The 18,654-nt window shown below is 41.0% G+C and overlaps 1 protein-coding gene and 1 pseudogene across 4 annotated transcripts in view; both read left to right on the plus strand.

The window, feature by feature from the left end:
• Window positions 1-18,654, plus strand: part of BCL2 (BCL2 apoptosis regulator) — a 179,207-nt gene that overhangs the window by 75,966 nt on the left and 84,587 nt on the right. The gene's annotated exons all lie outside the window — the stretch shown is intronic.
• Window positions 380-7,009, plus strand: LOC109390769 (proteasome activator complex subunit 1 pseudogene; annotated as a pseudogene).

Consider the following 18,654-nt stretch of genomic DNA (forward strand, 5'->3'; position numbering starts at 1 on the left):
CAATCCCCAGGAAGCCCAAACCAGCCTGTCTTCGAATTTTCCTCACTGCTCTGCTTTCACAATAGCCTGAGTCCACCCCAGATAGAGACTGAAGAGGGAAACTGGTTCTAGAAGCTCATCTTGCTTGTCTCCTTCCCCTCCCTCAGCCCAAAGACGAAAATCCAGTCCTTGTATGAAGAACACACTTTAGGACATTTACTGACAAATAGATGTAGTCACAGCACACACACGTGTGAGTCCTGTATTCTATCAAAACTGTCTACGTAAACACAGACTCCGCTGTCTCCTTCCAGCCCCACGTGTATTTATGAATGAGATTGCTTCATCCTTTTCTTTTAATGTCAAGTAGCAGGGAAGTCAGAAAGCATTACCCCTAAACATGGGGAAAGAACACTGCAAATCCATACAGGTCCAACCAGCCGGGGCAGCCACCAGCACGCAGAATTCCATACTTCACCCCGTCGTCACAGCCCTCATCCCTGCAGGACGTTGCCTGAGTTTCTCACTTATTGCGATCACTTTGGAAGGCCTAGAAATGCTTAGGTGAGATTCAATGACCAATTATGCTACAGTTCTGTTTTCACTGGAGGCCTTCTGGATGGCTGCGGACTCCGTCCTGTTTGAAGCATTCGGTGGCATGAATCCACTTGGTTTCTGCCCACAGTACTGCATTCCTGGGATGCCTTTCACAGGCCTTCGCTAGATCATCTGACAGCCGCCTGTGAGGTCAATGAACTTTATACATAATTAAACATTCGCAGTTAGGAGAATTAATTTTTTTTTCCCTCTCCCTGAGAAGCGGAGGACGTCCATGTCCTGTTGCCCTCCGTTACCGAGGAAAAGTTACGTGGAGTAATCAGGCAGAGTTTCACATGATTTAATGCTGAACAGGGTAAGAAAGTGATTGCATCCTCTACTGGGCCTCACAGAGCAGTCACCACCCACACTGTTTATTCAGACTCGGATCTTGGCCATGTGGGGTTTAAGCCAGAAGAAAGGGGGAAAAAATCCAACCCTGGAATGAACGCTTTTGAAACTCTGTATTCTTGATGAAATGCGGCCAAGGATTCTTTTAAAAATCTATTTAAAATCAATTACTGGGATCATATTTTCATTTACAGCGAACTGTTAGCAACAGCTAATTTTCTCCGTTTCCATCCAGCTCTGGACTGCAGGCTGGAGTAGGGAACCACGGCTGTGTTTTGCCTGGGTTTCTGATGCTACCACCAAACTATGTGTGGGTAATTGGGCAACGCTGACCTTTGACCAGCTTTCCATAAAACAACAAGGAAAGGTGTGAGGACCAAGGAATCAATGGAAAGCCTGAGGGGCTGCAGTGCATGTGCTTCTCTAGGGGGAAGAAAATGTGCAGGAGGCATGGAACCCTGAGAAGAGCGAGGGGGAGCAGAGGCAGGACCGCACGCCTGGCGGATCGGCACCAGGTCCCTCTGTCTGAACTCGGGATGGCAGAAAATCATCTCAGATATGGGAGATTGTATCGGGTTTTTAGAGATCTCTAGAGGAGATTCCAGAACCTCCCTTGCTTACCCACCCTACTATTTGGCAATTCCAACAGCCAGGAAATTCTTATTTCCACCCTAAAATGTGCATGTTGTGCTGCTTCCGGGGATAAGTTAGCGATGGGGACCACCCCACCTCCCCATGGCGTGTATTGCTCTGAGGGTGGGATGGAGCATATCACTTGCTGCTGAGCTGAAGCTGCAATCATTTTGACCTCGGTACCGAAGGGTCCGCAGGCCTCAAGAGTGGGGGAGGAGTAGCGTTTATTGAGACTTCCAGAGACCAGTGCTGTGACTAGGCATTCTGTGTATGTTGCCAGGGGAAGGAACGTAGCTGTGACATGTCCAGAGCTGAGCCTCAAAACCACGTGCCAATATTAAATGCTGAAGCTCCTCTTTTGGATTTTATCTTATTTTATTATTATTTTTTTAAGGTTTTCTTAATTGGGGAAGTGGGGAGTGGGAACAGTGCTGGGGAATTGGGGGAAGGGGAACAGACAAGCTGCTGTCCTTTTGTTCTTCAGTCTAGTTGTGGAGGACGTCGCTTCACTGCCCCAAGTTGGCACCATCATTGCGCTCTTCCCGGGCGAGGCAGATCAGTCACTGGCTTCTGGACAGCAGCTCACGGTGGCTGCTGGCCGCTCATGCTGGCTGCCGGCCACACACGGTAGCTGCCAGCCACACATGGTAGCTTATGGCAACCCGCTGCAGCAGGGGCTGCAGCCTACGCCGTTGCCAGCGACTCACGGCAGCCCAGCTCCAGGTTGAGCTGTTGTTCAGCATCTTAGCTGTAGAGAGCAGTGTCACTGGCCCTCATATGTGGGATCCGAACCGAGGCCCTCTGCCGTCCCAAGTCAGCTCTTAACCATCGTGCCGCTCGGCTGGCCCCCTCTTTTGGATTTTAAAAGAAAAGAAAATCCTGGGGAAAAAAAAAAACCCAGAAAGGAGATAGATTCTACAATTTCGGTGGCCTTGAGATGATAGCACATCTCCTCGGTTTTGAATAAGAAGAGCTAAATGCCAGAGTGTCAGGGACCGATCCCACACTGGCTCTCGGGTCTCATGTCCCCAGGGCAGCTGCCGTCCTTCCTCCATAGAGTGGTGTGTTCTGAAGGCGACGCCATGCTGGAACTGAGGTCACTTTCTCACTTCCTCCAGCCACTTCTTCCTCCTCAGCAGGTGCACAGTGAATGGTTCGCTCCTGCACCAGTGAATTACAGATTCATTGAAAAGCTGTCAGATGACCCGGACAGCCTGGCTTCTTCCCTTTTTGGCCAGTTATGTCATTGCTCTTCCCCAGGCTGTTTGTTCCAGAAGGGAAGAAGTCGTCTCCTTCCCCCGCCTACATGAAGTTGCATCAAGTTCCGGTTTCTTGTGTAACATAAATTACTGAATGAGGTGCAGGGAGCATCACGGTTTGAGAGGCCTTAAGCCCGCGGCTAAGAAGCCATGTGCCCACAGTCTGCTCCTTCCTCATCTGTTAAGTGATAATAATAGCTCTCGCCCTACCTACCGTGGGAGGCTCCTAGAAACAAATGAGAGTAGCCAGTGACATCTTAAAAATGTGCAAAAGAGTGTGACTTTTTAAATTACAAAATATTTCAAACTAACAGAAAATACAGGGAATATGATAACAAGCGCCCAAGTGTTCTGCCATTGGTTTGTCATGTCTTTATGCCGCGTTTGCTTCAATTCATACATATTTTAATGGGGAGATAAAGCACTCCCACAGCCCCGTTCCCTCTCTCACTTTTTTGAGTTTCCCAGCATCAATTTAAATTGAAAAGCTATTCTTACTGTGCATGATTTGATCGTTTACACGTGTGTATCCGTAGACACTATGTATATTTGCAAATGTCTTTAAGCATTATCTAAATGATCTCATTGGGTTTGTGTTCTACATTTTATGTGTAAAGTTTACCAGTACCTCTGCTCCATCCCTGTTCCATGCTATGTAGTATTCTGTCAAAGGAAGGGCAGCAAAGTGGTTTCGAACTTTTTGACGTTACAGACAATGCTACAGCACGCACGTCTTCCTTGCAGACCTGTGGCCCATGGCACACCTAGGCTGTATGGTCCAGCCTGTTGCTCCTTGGCTACAAGCCTGTACAGCATGTTACTGTACAAAACAACATGAAATTAAATCAAGCACAAGAGAAAATGATGCCATCAAGAGATGCGGTAAACATGAGATGTATGAAGCTGCTGCCATCGTAACCCAGTATACTGTTTTACAGAAAACTTGCTTTTTTTTTTAATATAAGTAGAAAGAATACATGCTAAAATACAATAAATAGTATAGTATAATAAATACATAAACCAGTAACATAATCATTTAATATCATTGTTATGTACTGTGCACAATTATGGGTGCTGTACTTTTATATGACTGGCAGTGCAGTAGATTTGTTTACACCAGCATCACCACAAACACGTGAGTAATGTGAGTAATGCGTTGTGCTACTACGTTACCATGGCTACGACGTCACTAGGCGATAGGAATTTTTCAGCTCCATTATATGTGGTCAGTCGTTGACTGAAATGTCATTGTTCAGTGCACGATTCTATTGCTAAAATCTAGCTTCACACTGAACTTATAAAAATACATTCAGGAGCTTTCGTATCTTTTTCTGTTTTTGGTGTGTCATACATTGTGGTCACATATTTTTCTAGGAGATTTTCCATTTCATCTGTTTTTAGATTTATTGCTTTCAAGTAGAGGATAGAATACTCATACTTAAAAAATTTTTTTTACTGTATTTATAGTAATGGCCTCTTTTCATGCCTAATAGTATTTACTTCTCCTTTCTTTATTTCTCTCGCTCATCCTTGTTGAATATCTACCTATTTTATTAGTCTTTTTAAAGACTAACCTTTGTTTGGTTCCTACTGTATATTGTTTCTTTGTTTTTATCTTATTGATTTGTTATTATCTTTATTATTGCCTTCCTACTACTTTATTTTTTATCCATTTGTGGGAAAAGATTTTTTCCATTGTCTTTGAGTTTATTGCTCTTTATCTTCTTAATTTAAAATTTTTCTTGTTTTCCTGATATTGTATTTAATGCTAAACATTCCTTCTACTGAAATCTAAGGTTTTAGTTACTGTTCAGTTTTAAATGTTTTGTTACTTTCATTTTGATTTCATATTAATATTTTAGTAGCGTGTTTTTGAAATTTCAAAACGTACTGCATTTTGGGAGCTATAGTTTTGTTGATTTCAGCTTTTATTGTCTTGTGGTTGATGCATGTGATCTAAATGTTAGTAGTTCTTTGGAATTTGCTGAGACTTGCTCTGTGGCCTAGAACCTGATCAAATTTTATAAACATTTCATATGTATTTTTTATTTATTAGGTGGAGAGTTCTGTTTCCAGATCAATTAGATGAAGTTTGTAATATGCACTATTTAAATCTTCTATTTTTTAGCTTGGTCAGAGACGTGTGTTAAAATCTCTCACTATAATTTTGAATTTGTTACTCTCATCTAATTAAATCAAATTTTGCTCTCTCTTTCTCTTTTTCTTTCTCTCTCTCTCTTTCTCTCTCTCCATGCTGTATTGTCAGGTATATAGAAGGATTCCTGGTGAATGTATCTTTTTATCATTAAGCAATAATCCTCTTTATCCTTCAAAATGCTTTTGGCTGTAAAGTATTTTATCAGGTTCTTTCATTCATTAAATTCAAACAAATATTCATTGAACTTTTATCACTTGTAGGGACACTTATTATTTGAATACTTTCTTTTATGTTTATCCTTGCTGTGACATTATGTTTTAGGCTTCTCTCTTATAAACAACTGGAGTTTTACAAAATTCAATCTGAAGATGTCTGCCTTTTCGCAGATTAGTTTAAGCCATTTATATTTATTATGATTAGTCATATATTTGGAATTCACTAGGAATCCAAATGTTTTCTATGTGCCATGCTTATTCTTTACTTATTTTTTCTTCTTATTCTGTCTTCCATTAGCTTACTTGAGTTTTCCTGTTGGTTCCACCTTCCCTTCCCTGTGCCTACTGTTTGCTGCTCCTGTGGCACCAGGCCCCTGGCTGTAGCCATACTCAGGGTCCAGACTTAAGCCCCAAAGCCCAGGTAAATGTATTCAGTGAAGAGCCATGTAAAAGACCCAAGAAGATTCCTGAGTTGATGCATTTTTACAGGAACCAGCTCTCAATGAAGCCAATCTGAGTGATCTGAAGGCCCTGTTGGATGTCCTGGTGCCTGATCCCCTCAAGGGGAAAGAGAAGGAGTGGAAGAGACAGGAGAAGGAAGATAAGATAAGGATGAAAAGACAAAAGGGGATTGTATTCCTTGGACTATCTTTTTCTATCCCTGAGGCCATATTACAATTACCAATTTGTATTGTCTCATCCCTTCCCCTCTCCTTCATCCCCACCCCCTCCCAACTAACAACCCTCAGTTCTTCCTCTGTGTCTCTGAGACTATCTCCATCCACTTCTCCCATCCATTCAGTTCCTTAGAATCCACGTATAAGTGAGATCATATGATATTTGTCTTTCTCTGACTGACTTATTTCACTTAGCATAATGTTCTCTAGTTCCATCCATATTGTTGCAAAAGGTACTACTTCCTTCTTCTTTATAGCTGAATAATACTCCATTGTGTAAATGTACCAAAGTTTCTTAATCCAGTCATCTACCGATGGGCATTTTGGTTGTTTCCAAGTCTTAGCTATTGTGAATAACGCCGCAATGAACATAGGGGTGCATATATTTTTTTGGATTAATGTCTTGGGATATTGCATTGTTCTGTACACCTGAAACTAACAATAAATAAATAAATTTAAAAAAAAAAGACAAAAGGGGAAGATGAAGGCAGAGGCCCTCCCGGTGGTCCAGTGAATGGCAAGGAGAAGACTGTGATCTTTCTGCAGCACCTGAAACCCAGGACCAGGAATGTCATTGAGCAGCCAACCTGGTTACCACATGGTTGCAGCTGCAGCTACTTTGGATTGAGGATGGGGACGACTTTAGAGTGGCTCTCCAGGAGAAGATGTTTAAGCTGATGAGCACCCTTCACACCAAGCTGGAAGGCTTCCGCACTCGAATCTCCAAGGATTCCTCTGAGCAGGGTGATGCAGCCCCATGTGTGCAATTAATGACAGCCAACGTGCAAGCTGGATGAGGCGGGGCTTACCAGGACCTCAGCACATGGCCATGGATATCCATAATGCTTGTGCTGTGTTATATAACTTCGTCCTGAAGAACTTTGAGAGGATTAAGAAAGGAGAAACAAAAGGAATGATGTATTGAGAGCCTCCTCTCAAGCCAGAGACCTTCCTGCCTCTTTCCGGGACTCTAGACTTTCCCCAACATTCCTCCTGTTGAGGTTTCTTCCTCACCTTGCTTCCCAGGCACAATAAATATAGTCATACTATATTTTAAAAATATTTTCCTATATTTTAAACTATAATTTAAAACTGTTAACTGTTTTCCTCTTGATTTGTAATGTAGGTGTTTTGTTGTTATTTTACCTGTTAGCCTTAAACCTTTAAAAATTATATTTGAGTTAACAAAGTCTAAAATTAAAGTTTATGTATATCTCTGTTTTCTTCCCAAACAATATAATACAGACGCCTTAGAACACTTTAACCTAGCTTTTCTCTCTCTCATATTCTGATATGACACTATCGAATATTTTATTATCATCAATCACTTTGCTTCTTTTTTGTTCCCATCCAATTTATTTTTACATATCTACTTTTTTAAATTTATCAAAATAGAAGCCATTTTACTTGCATTGTGGTTGAGAGTCTGAAATCCAGAACCAGATTGCCTTAATTCGAATCCCAATTTAGTTGTAAATCACTTAGAATGGTGCCTAGTGTGCAGTCAAGAACAGGCTAAGCCCTCAAGAAATGCTATTGATGTGGCTTCTTGGATTCGGTTCCTCCTTTCTCAGTTCAAGTTCCTTCTTACTGAAGTACATCCTTGAGTAGTTATCTCACCAAGGATTTGAGAGTCTTAAACTACCTTTCTCAGTCTCTATCTGAAAATGTCTTTAATTCACCCTTAGTCTTTGAATAATAATTTTCTGGGTCCAGACTCCCACATCGATATTTTTCCTTAGCATTTGAAAGTATTATTTCATTGCCTTCCAATATCTATTATTGATGAGGTGTGGTTGTTATCAGTCCATCATTTATTTAGAGGTATATACTTTTTCCTCTCTAACATGTTTGTTTTTATTTTTGTTCTTGTCTATGTTGATCTGCATTTTCACCACAATCCTGTTTGGGATTCGATATGCCTCTTGAATCTAAGGATTCCTAATATTCATCAATTCTGAAAAATTCTCAATCATAATCTCTGAATAGCATCTCTCGCCAGCTCTCTTTAATATATATCTTTCTCAGTCCTCTGTTATATGAACATTAGACCTTATTATTCTCTTCTTCATATCTCTTAACCTGTTTTTCTTATCTCCCATATCTATTTATCTGTGCTTTTTTTTTTAATCTCTCCCTACGCTTTTCATTCCTAACCTTCTAAGGTAAGCAATGTTAACATCTCATATACATCCTTTCACAAGTTTCTCCAAGCATATATAAACGCATGCACATATATTGGATTGTCGGAAAAGTCATGATGCATTTTTGCGAGAAAAAACAGAAAAAATATGTCATGACTTTTCCGACAACCCAATATAATACTCACATAAATTAAATAACAGTGTTCTGTCATTTGCAAAAAAACTCAATCATACCATTACTTTACAACTTGTCTTTGTCTCTTAACGGTACATTAAGGATATCCTTCAAGGTAAATAGATATAAATTTTTTAGAAAATAGCTCTAAGTAAATTCCATGAGATGGAGGTACTACAATTTATTCAGCCATTTCACTATTATTGGTGAACACTTAGGTTACTTTCAGTTTAATATCTCCACAAACACTAGATAAAAACATCCTTGTACATATTTACTTATGTTCTGGTTCCTTAATTTCCGTGGGAACAAATTCTGTCCACACTACCTGCCCCAGGCCTGCTTCCCAGAGAATACCACTTCCTATATTTTAACTTTTTTTTTTCTGGTATAGATATATATCTATATCTATATCTATCTATCTATCTAATCTCCACATTGCTAAATAATGTTTACACTGTGATCTTTTGTTTTATCAATTGTGCTCATGAGGTCATTACTTCCCCTTAAAGTAAATAAAGATTTAGCTTTCTCATATAACCACGTTCACTACTTTCTTTCCCCCTTTCTCCCAATATAATTATATTGCAATTTTAGTTGAAATCGGTTGTTAATGTTCTCCCTATTTTGCCTATGTAAATAGCGTGAACAGCTGAACTTTTTATTTTTATGAAGGTAACGTCCATCTTGTCTTTCATTTCCTTAGCGTTCTTCATACTGACTGCGTGCCGATTTCCCCTGTACCGCTCATAGCCTCACAGTACCCTTTCCGCAAGGCTGATCACATCAGTACTCTGTTAGTTCCACTTCTTTTCTTGGTGACATCCCTCCTGGAGACTGCCATTGTCCTTTTCTCTGGACTTTTCTCTAAGCCTGTGGCACAGCTGTCATGCTGGGATTGCTCTTCCTTAGTATTCTAGAACATTCATTTGTCTTTCTTCCGAGTTGGATCCGTTTTTTTTTTTATTTACTCCATTGTTTGAGGGAGCACAGCCTCCAGCAGGCTATCAGAATTGAAAGCTAGTACAGTGGTGGTGGTGGCCCTCATTATGTCTTTCCCTTAATCCTCTGGTCAAGTGTGGAAGACTGATCTCTGTGCCCCGGGCCCAGTTGTCAGCTCTCCACATCGCCTCATCCCTCTGCTTTATTTAGTCCTGAGTTGGATCACATACAATTCCCTTTTTGTTTTGCTCTTTCATTTTTGTGTCTTCCAGCCTGCGGTAGTCTATCAAAAATGGACCCATAAGAGGTGCATGCACACTTTGAATGTCCGAAAAGGCTTTGTTCTCTCTTCTCCCTTGATGGTGGGTCTGTCTGTCTCGCACAAGGAAAATGTAGGTCAAAGACACTTTTCTTCAGAAGTTTGAAGACATTGTTCTATTTTATGCTATCTCCCAGTGTTGCTATTAGGAGGCTAAGCTATTCTGATTCTTGATGTTTTGTACCCAACCTTTTTTTTTTCTTTCTCCCTAGAACTTGTAGAATCTTTTCTTTTCCCCAGTCTTCTAAATTTCACAATACTTTTTTCCCTATGTGTCTGTTTTCATCTATTGTACTGAGCAATCATTGTGTTCTTTCAATCTTCTGATATTTGCTTTTCAGTTTTTCTTTTCAGAACTCCTGTTATTTGGGTGTTGTGCTTTCTAGACCAGTCCTCTAATTTTCTAATATTTTCGCTCCTGTTTTCCATCTCTTTACCTTTTTGCTCTCTTTTTGGGCAATTTCTTCAACTTTAATTTCCAACCTGTCGATTGGGTTTTCATTTCTGTTATTGTTTTAAATTTCCTCTTTTCATCTATAAATAGTTGGTTGTTGTTTTTTTTTAACAAAGCATTTTGTTCTGTTTTCATGTGTGTGACATTCTATTCATTTCCAGAAAAATAAATTATATTCTCTTTTGAAAGTTTCTTCTCCCTTCGTGGTTTCTGTATCCTCCACGTTGCCTTTTTCAGTTTGTTTGTTTTGAACTCTTTCATGTAGAGACTCTCCTTGCATATCTGCTAATCCTTGGCTGTCTGCTCATATTTAAGAAAGAATGAATAAACATATTGAAAATTCTAAGATCATGTGAGGGGCTTGTTGACGTTGAGCATCATCACTGTAGAATAACATGTTTATGCCATTTGTTGGGGAACTCCTAATAACCCCTAAAATCTCCCCCTGGGGGGGATGGTCAGGTTCTCCAGAAAACACTCATCCAATCTATCACCTAGAGGGTGAAGGTCTGCCTTGTCCCAGTGCAGAGAGCTGAGGTGAGGAATAAGACTGGAGGGGTCAGCATTCAGTATGCAGTTTTAAAAATTTTGTTTGGGGTATGGCATCTCCCAATACAGGAATCCTGTATCCAGAGACCCAACCTCCATTTTACCAGTTGGGATAAAGGCTTCTGCCCAGTGGGGTGGAGTGGAGGAGGGGATTTGGGGACCTAGGGATATAACTGGTTCTTTAACAGTTTTTACCCCCCTCTCTTTATTTAGTCACCCCTCTCTTCTCTTCTCTCCTCAGTTCCAGAGATAACTAGTGCTCTGTTCCTGGACCTTTTGAGCATCTGCTGATTGGTTCCTAACTTTCCTTACTCGGAGTCTAGGATGCAGCTTCTTTTGGCCTGCTGGTTCTGTTACCACTTGTCCATCTGTTTTCCATCTTCCAGAATCTTATGACTATCATCGCTTCACCTGCCCTTCTTGTCCTTGTGGATTTATGTTTTTTAAGTGGTCACTTTCCCTAGTTTTAGTGAGGTTTCATGTGAGACTAGTCTTAGATATGGGATGTTCAGGTCTTTGATTTCACTTGGAAGTCTTATGATACATTTTGGTTGATTTCCTCAAATCTATTTGTCCAGTTCACTAATTCTATATTCATGTTACTCTACTGTCTAACTTTCCTATTGTGTTAATTTTACGAATTTTACTTTGCTCTTTTTCAGAGCCACTTATTTTCTCTTTTCTTTTTCCAGTTCTTAGGATTTTAATTTAAAGAAATGTCCCTTTGTGATTGTCCCTCATGGTAGTTTATTAATCTGTGTGTGTCTTTCGGTGTGTATGTTTTGACAAGTTGATCTTCACAGAAGTTTACTTTTTATGGGAATGTTGTGAGTCCTGAGTTGTGAAATTATTTCTACGTAGTGGCCACATATTTGTTTTTCCTGGAGATCTAAGGAGTTTCAGTGGACCTGGAATTGGGTTTATGTTCATTTCTTGTCATGGGACTCCCACACTCAGCTACATATAAAGTGTAAATTCTGATCCTACAACTGAATGTGGCTCTTGTTTCGATTGTGTTTTCTCGAAGGTGTCCTAAGGTCCGCTCTTCATCTTTAGGCCTGTGAGCAGAGTGTTTTTCATCCTCTTTTCATGAATAGGGTGACTTTGTAAGACTTTGATATTTATGAAAGGAGCTCAATTCTGTTCCCCATCCCCCAGCCCCCTCACACAGGACCAAGGCCATGGTCCCTACATGGGCGTTAAAATTTAATTGCCATCCCCAGATCCCCAGGCTCACTTGTGTGGGTCTGAAACTCCCTTAACACCATGGAGTCAACTTTTTGTTAAAGCTCTAGCTTTAATTTTTATCCTCATTCCTGGAACCTATTTTCTTCCTTCTTTCCTTCTTTCCTTCTTTCCTCCCTAGCTTAGCTCTGCGATATTTTCTTTAGAATTTCTCATCTTTGTAGAGAAGAGACCCACAGGGTCACCCTAATGTTTGCCATTTTACTGGAAATGAATGTTCATGCCCACTATTGAGCAAAACCAAGAACATACTAAACAAAACCTGGAATTGAGTGTAGAAGGTCATGGGTTGCCAGAGCTGAAAAGGTTCTTAGAGATCACTTCATCCAACCCTAGCATTTTATTTAAGGAAACTGAGGCTCAAAACTGATGCAAAACCACTTGCCCACAGACACATGGCCAGTTAGTGAAAAAGCTGAGGATAGAATGCAAGAAGTGGCCACTTTTTTTCTTACCACATCACAGGGACGAGCGCTGTCACCTAGCAGCTAGCACTTGTCTGGTTGCAAGGTACCCCGATCTGATGATGGTTGTGCCTTCAATCATGGAGATTTTGGGAAAGCCACATAGACCATTTGTGTCTGTTTTGCTTGCTTTTATCATCTGGAATATAAACCAATAATACGTATAGAATTGCTTAACTGGTTTATTCCTGTCTCAGTTTTATTTGTTTTCTACTTTTATTTTTCAAAGAAAAGTACCTTTTCCTCTCCTGTCACCCATTTCCTTCCTTTAAGGCCCAGTTCAGCTTCCATCGTTTCCCAGAACCTTCCCTGCAGGCTGAAGCCCACAGAGAGTTTTCTCCTTCTTTAACATCTTTTGAGATTTGCATTTGAACCACAGAATTGGCACTATAATATGAATCTATCTGACCTTGTTTCATTATTGAACATGTATGTGGTTTATCTCCCCAATTAAATTGTAAGTGCTAGTTTGCAGAAGCCATGCTGATGTATCTTGACCATTTCCCGAAGCGTTTTTCTTGATTAATTGATGAGGAAACAACTCAGAGGAAATATGTTCTCTGAGATAGAGCCTGGGCTTGGTGTCAGGAAGCCTGAATTCTGCAGCTTTTCTCGGCATTAGCTCCCTGGTGTATTTGAGCGGCCCATCCTACTTTGTATGGACAGGCCAGTGAAGGCTGACAGTCTACTTACAGATAGAGTGGTCATGTAATTTATCAGGCAAACCAGGACAGTTAGGAGAGTGGGGGGGGCACTATTAATAATGTTGCAGGGACAACAGGTGTAAACCGGGACTATCCCTGACAAGCCGGGACATGTGGTCACCGTATGTCATAGATCACCTGAGCTCTTCAGAAAACTTTGCACAGCTGCTCTCAAAATATCAGTCCTCAAACAAAAAATGATCATCCCTTCCAAAAGCTTTCATCCACCAGCACAACTTCACAGGTAATCAAATTTTTAGTTTGCCCAGACATTCATGTTTTCTCAGCTACTTTTGTGGTTTTAAATGCTCGTTATAACTGAAGTTCAAGTAAACCATGAGTTTGAGAATGAATGCTGCTAAGAGACGAACACCTTTATTTTCCATAGCAATCCACTTCTCTGTCCTGGAGGGAAAGAACAGCCCCTATTTCCAGAGCTTGGGGTCTTCTTTCCTTGGATGCTTTTTGAAACATAATGACCTTACCCCTAGCCTACCCAGGGACCGGGGGGAGGTTTGTGAATAATTGCTGATCCACAAGACTGGATATGTCTCCACAGAGTGGCGTATTTGGTGGCTTAGCATAGCAAGGTGTGGTAGGTCTTTAAAAGATGCATTATTAGCACTGTGGCTCACTAGCTGGCTTGCTTTTGCAGCTCTTGCCAGGTGCTTTGTAAATGTTTGTTAGCTTGACATTCCAAGGAACACTTGGAAGCCAGTGGTGGATAGTAAATTCACTTCACCAATGCTAGTCGCTTCATTTCTGCTTATGCTTAGGGAGGACTCACCTGGTTGGGGCACAGTGTTGCAATGCAAAGAAAAACAGATACCATCTCTACCGTCCAGGAGTTTATGATCTAGAGGCCGCTTCAGAGCTATAAACAACGAAGTCTAAGTTCAGAAGAAAGAACAATCAGTTTTGACATAGGAGACTTAGGTGGCGTTTGAGCTAGTTTTGAACAGTAGGATTTTTTTCTAGGACACAGGTAGGAGAAGGCCACGGCACACAGTGGGAGCTGCTCAACCAAAAACCTGTAAGAGTACAATAGCTTGGTATGTTTGGGGAATCAGAGGCCCTGTGCGACTAGAAGATAAGCTTTAATAGGTGGTGAGGCGGGAGAAGCAGAGGTCCTTTAGTGTCACACTGGGGAACTCGGGTGATATTATGCAGACAATAGGAATCGCATCAAGTTTTGGGTGCGTGCAGTGGTATCAACCAACTCATGTGTTAGGAGGCTAATCTGGTGTCAGGAAGACCAGAAGCAGGAAACCAGCTGTGAAGAGGAGGTAAGGGCAGGGGGATAAAAAGGAGGAGCCAGATATTCGATACAGAATTGGCTGTTGCTTGGATGTAGGGCTGAGGAGGAGAGAAGAACCAAACACAATACCAAGGGACCGAGTAAATGGCGACGCCATGAACCTGGAAAGCTGGAGAGGAGCAGGATTCAATTGGTAGAGAACTTGATTTCTAGGGAGGTTTGTGAGGAGATTGAGTGAAATTGTGTGTGGGGAAAAGTAACCTTGCATAAAGCAGGTGTTCAATAAACACTAAATGGAAAGACGGAAGAAAAGAAAGGGAGGAAGCAGGCTTTCCTAACTCCACACTGGGCCACAGCAGAGGGAGATAGTTAGGGTTTTAGGAGATCTAATGAGATCATTCACTGAAGCAACTCTTGTCAACAGACTTGCTAGCTATTTCATGTTAATGGAGTGCACAGATCAGGAGAAGACTCAAAAAGAAGGAAAGACCAGAATTTGCTGGTGTCAGACAGAGAGGAGGTGAGCTTTGAGCCAGACTTGGAGGAAGAGAGAGAATCAAGGTGACGGAGAGGCCATACTGAGACAGAGGGCGTAGCAGCAGGGAAGGCAAGAGGGCAGAAGTGAACACACCACCCACGCAGAGAACGAGAAGGACGCCCACTGACATCAGTCGTTTTGCATGTGGAGAAGTGTCATGGTGAACTGTGGGGGCGGGGTCATTTGGAGGAGGATGTTGCTTACTTTCTGATGAGCCTGTCCTGAAACTCTATCAGGAGAACCCTGTTTCTCTGTGAAAACCAACCCAGTTCCTTCTAAATATTTTCTGTTTGAAATAACAGCAAGGGCAATCCTTGATGTGATTAGACACCAAGTCACATTGACTTTCTGATGAGCCATTTCAGGACAGCCCTCAATAAATTCTTTTGTTGGAAGTACTGGCCAGTACTTGGTCTTACAAAATGCCTTTTGGTTTCTTTGCCCCTGCCTTTGATTATTGGGTAAACATTTTAGTTTTGTGATTACATGGTGTTTAGATGGCAATGCATGAATTGCATTACTAAAATGGTTTGCCTTCAGTTATGTTACATCTGCTTCAGGAATGCCAGGAAACATAAACACAGTTTATTTAGTCAACTACCTCTACTGGAGCCCCAGAGAGAGAGAGAGAGAGAGAGAGAGAGAGAGAGAGAGAGAGAGAGAGAGAGAGAGGGGAGAGAGAGGAGAGGGAAGGCGTAGAATTTGGCAGTTGGCATCATGTCTCGCCTTGAATCAGAGAATCTTGAAGTCGGGAAGTTCTTTGGAAGTGCTACCTCCTTCATCTCGGTGCCACCCATCCTCTTCCTGAATACTTCTAATGAAGGGGAGTTCTCAGAATGTGCCAACTTTGAGAAAAAGGCAAACCACAATTAAATAAAAACGTTTGATTTCATCCAACACCCATCACAGACTTGCTATGGTGGCTACAGTACAAAATGAATGCAAGCCAGAAATTACCTGGGGATATTTTTATTTGATCTACAAAACCCCAGGGTTTGGGGATGCAGTGCTTTTCAATGATGTATGTCCTTTTTGTATGGAGGAAAGCTTTTTACATCATCTTATCACGTAATTTCTCTTCGTCGTCGATGGTTTCCATCACCTTTGTCTTTTCCTTTGGGTATTGCAGCTTTCCTTGATACGGCTTCCAAGATGTGGGTGCATTTAGAGACTTGATAATAAAAAAGGGCCGATCTCTAAAACAATTACAGTTCTCTGTAATTTTGGGGTCAAATCAACCAAGTTTGACATTTGGCTGTGTTTTTGCAGGTGTTCATAGAAACCTTATAAAGGGCCACTGAGACGTAGCAGTTCTTCTTCAGCAATGCCTCACTCATTCATCCCCTTACTTAGAAAACATCTGAGGCCCCACCGCGTTCCTTTCCATTTCCACCATTTCCTCCTTATTTGGGACCATTCTCAACTCACATTGAGACCACTGCCTCATAAATCTGTCTCCAGGGGCCACTGTGTAATGTCCTAAAATGTCACCTTGATGATTACCCCCTCACTTAAAAGCCTTCATTGCATAATTTTTCAAGTAACATGTTTGTTCTGATTACAAAAGCAAGAGAGGGGTTTTTTTGCAGAAAATCTGGAAAGCAAAAAGAAGTAAAAAAAACACTTGTAATTCACCACCAGGAAAAACAGCCCATTGTTGTTATGTTTGTGCCCATCCTACAAGCTGTTCTTCTCTCTTTGCCTCGCACTGAGAACCTTCCCAGTCTGGTCCCAATGTGACTTTACAACTCTTATCTGTCTGCTCACTTCCTCTCTGTGCACCTGTATTGCCTTGCACAGGACTTTTCATATTTTCCCCCTCAATGAATTTTTTCTGATTATATAAATATTATAGTACATGTGGTTGTAAATATTTTAAGAAATACATTATAAAGAATAAAGTGAAAAATATATTTAAAAACATCTCAATGCCCTGAAATAAAAACTATGGACGTTTTGTGGACCATCTCATCATCATCTGTTTATATACGTGTGCCTAAGTAAACACACATAATTTCCAATAAATGAGATCATTGCATCCATGTGGTTTTTATGGTTGACATCTTCTTTCATTTTCACTTATTTCTTTCCTCCCACCCCTTTTTTTCCTTTACCCCAATCCCTCTTCTTCATGTTGCTAGTGTTCTCAACATTGTATAATTATTCTATGGCTCCCTCCACATTCATATAATTATATCAAACATTTAGATAGATAGATAGATAGATAGATAGATAGATAGATAGATAAGATAGATAATAGATAATAGACAGATAAATAGATATAGATACCTATAGTGACACATACATGTTGTGTTTTTTGTCATTGTTTTATAAAAACTTAGATCATATCACGTCAATGTCTGTATCTTGCTTTTTTTTCTCACTTAATGATACTTCGTCTTGCATTCTTTCTTTTTTCTACTATTCTGCATACTATTACTTAGTTGACTGTAACATGGCGTATTGAATGATTTTACTGCAAACAATCCCTGTGCTCACATGGGCATGACATGGCTTGATCAATGACGGTATTTTTAAATTTGGGTAGGTGTTTCCAGATTGCTTTATGAATGGGACAACGATTTCTATTTCCACCAGCAGTGCATGAAAGTCCTTTTTTCTGTATCCTGCCGTGTGTCTGTGACGTTGTCACCACCCAGGGCCTCTAAATTGCAGGGGAGGATGGTGATGGGGTCCCTTTGAAATCCCAAACTTCAAGACAAGTATGGGGCCATATTAAGACCATCACAGTAATGGATGTGAGACCTCATTACGAAGAGATCATGGTTTACTAGAGTTGCGTTCTGGGGAAGTAGTTCACAGAAATGAACCCTAAGGCCTGAAGTGCTATTTTATTTTTAGGATGATTTTTTTTTTTTACCCGACATTATTTGGTTAGCGTGGCAGCTAGAAATTTCCCTCTTGACTTTTCATTTGCTTCTTTACAATTTTTGTCAGCACTCGAGAAGTAGAACACATCACACACAGCTTCTGAACATTTGAGTCAACCTTGAAACTATGCAGATGGATGTATGTCGAGATCTGACTGAGTGTTCCTGTGAACATGGTTTATATTTTCAATACTTTTATAATAATTATCGATGGGCTGTGAGAGGTCCGGAAGCAGGTGGGAGGGTTGGATTTTACAGACCATCTCCTGAGCTGTGCAGGGATGTTCACCTCACCTCCTCTCATCCAAGATGGAAGCACAGTCCCATTCTCCTAGTCATGAACTGCCTGGTGCTGTCTTCTCTCAGCCTGGCTACTGATACCTGCCACCACTTCCCTTGTCCTTCTTGCTTTCTTTTCTCTTTGCCCTTTTTGCCTCTCTCCCTTTCATTTCTCCATATTTCTCAGGTTCCCCACAAAGAGGCTTGCCTTTGGAACCATTGCTTGCTGTTGAGATTGCATTTGGGTCAGGCAAGCCTACCTTCCCACATCATTGGGGGTGTAACCTCAAGGTCATTGGCCTTTCTTAGCTATTTTCATCCCTGATTTTTCTGTTGACAGGTTCTCCACCTGACAGAAGTGCTTCTCCCAACTCCCCCTATTATAGTGTTTTTATCTGACATCAATTTGGGACCTCGAGTCCCTGAGAACCTGAGGCTTCCCAGTACTTTGAAGTAGAAATAGATTCTATCTCTGAGAGAACTCTGACCAGCCTGTTCTGGGAAAGAATGTTGGCTGTTGGTGCCCCACCAAGTAAAGAACCTCAGGATTATCACGGGTTATTAGAGCTGTATGGAGAACAAATGAGGTCATCGAGAGTGTCGTTGCATCATTCTTAAGTATAGTCTCAATGTCAGGGAAAGTCACGCGTAGGATTCTGGCTTTAACTCCTGAATTCTGAATTTACTCACATTTGTGGATTCAACATAGCCTAAGCATTATTTTGATATAGTTTGTGTGTGGTTTAATATGTACAACTTGTCTGAACGCAGTTAGCTCTGTGGTTATCTGTTACTAAGAATTGCTTTTTGTCTTATCCTTTTC

This window comes from Hipposideros armiger, unplaced genomic scaffold (assembly GCF_001890085.2).
Source record: "Hipposideros armiger isolate ML-2016 unplaced genomic scaffold, ASM189008v1 scaffold_278, whole genome shotgun sequence".
NCBI lineage: Eukaryota > Metazoa > Chordata > Mammalia > Chiroptera > Hipposideridae > Hipposideros > Hipposideros armiger.